We start from the raw sequence: 1,747 nt of genomic DNA, 5'->3' as shown, positions 1-1,747 counted from the left end.
TGTGAGAGTGTGTGTGTGTGTGTGAGAGTGTGTGTGTGTGAGAGTGTGTGTGTGTGTGTGTGTGTGAGAGTGTGTGTGTGTGTGTGTGTGTGTCAGCTGCATGAGCAGCAGAGAGATTAGATGAGAGTCTGATGAAAAGGAAGAGAGAGGAAAAGTCTCGTAAATAATTATTTTTAATATTTTTACAGGAGTGTCTTCTGCTCATCAGGGCTGCATTTATTTGATCTTGTGAAATATTATTAGAATGTAAAACAGCTGTTTTCTATGTGAATCTCTGTTAAACTGTAATGTATTTCTGTGATGTGCAGCTGTATTTTCAGCATCATTCCTCCAGTCTTCAGTGTCACATGATCTTCAGAAATCAGTATAATATGCTGATTTATTATCAGTTCTGCTGCTTCATATTTTTTTGGAAGCTGTGATACTTGTTTTCAGGATTCTTTGATGAATAAAAGTTTAAAAGAAGAGCGTTTATTTCAAATATAAATATTTTCTAACAATATACACTACCGTTCAACAGTTTGTGGTCGGTACATTTATATTCTTTCTTTTTTTTTGAAAGAAATTAAAACTGTTATTCAGCGAGGATGTGTTAAATTGATAAAAAGTGATGGCAAAGATTTATGTTTTGAATAAATGCTGTTCTTTTTAACTTTTTATTCATCAAAGAATCCTGAAAAAGTATCTGTTTCCCCCAAAATAATATTGTGCAGCACAACTGCTGATAATTCTAATAATAAATCAGCATATTATACTGATTTCTGAAGATCATGTGACGCTTTATACTGGAGTAATGCTGATGGAAATTCAGCGCTTCATCACAGAAATAAATTATATTTTACAGGATATTAAAATAGAAACCATTATTTTATATCGTAATAACATTTTGCAAGATTACTGTTTTTTTCTGTATTTTTAATCAAATAAACACAGCCTTGATGAGCAGAAGACACTTCTTTACAAACATTACAAGTCTTACTGACCCCAAACTTTTGAACACTAGTGTGTGTATATAACTTGCTCCACCTCAGCTGTTGTCATTAATCCCTCTGATTTATCAATAACCTTCATATAGAGAGTCTTTACACCATCCAAAATTAATAAATCCCAGCATGGCCTGCAAAAAATGATGCTCATCCTCAGTACTTTAGTCTTGTTTTCCAGTACAAATATTTAAACATCCTTAAATCGAGACACATTTACCAGAGAAGCAAAATGACTTCAGATTAGAAGTCTTGTTTTCTGAGAAACTGATAAAAATGAAGTGAGTTTTTGGTGATTGTGACTTTATAACTTAAGTTTATATATTAAATTCTCAGAATTGTGAGAAAAAAGTCCTAATTGTGAGACACAAACTTAAAATTGTGAGGGGAAAAATGTGAGATAAAAAGTTGAAATTCACTTTTTTATTATTATTTTTTTAATTCTGTGGCGGAAATAAGCTTCCATATAGATGTATGATTTTCAAAGAGAGAAATACTTTTGAATATCCCTTTTCACTCTGAAATATGTCAATAAAATAGAATAAAATGGATTGTGACCAGCGTTTGATAGTTTGACTTTAATGTACAATAGTAATCTTAGTACAGCGCAACATCGATGCGCTGAAAAACAATCAAGAATTTACAGAATTAAATTAGAACAGAATGTACATTTATTAAAAAAAAGTCACAAGGTGCAGAACAATATATGCAGAACATATAATCAAAACACAAGCCACAAATAGTTGAATGAGATATAACCCTGA

The sequence above is a fragment of the Sinocyclocheilus grahami genome, unplaced genomic scaffold, assembly GCF_001515645.1.
Source record: "Sinocyclocheilus grahami isolate Dianchi unplaced genomic scaffold, SAMN03320097.WGS_v1.1 scaffold947.1, whole genome shotgun sequence".
In the NCBI taxonomy this organism is placed as follows: Eukaryota; Metazoa; Chordata; class Actinopteri; order Cypriniformes; family Cyprinidae; genus Sinocyclocheilus; species Sinocyclocheilus grahami.
This window is presented reverse-complemented; position numbering follows the sequence as displayed.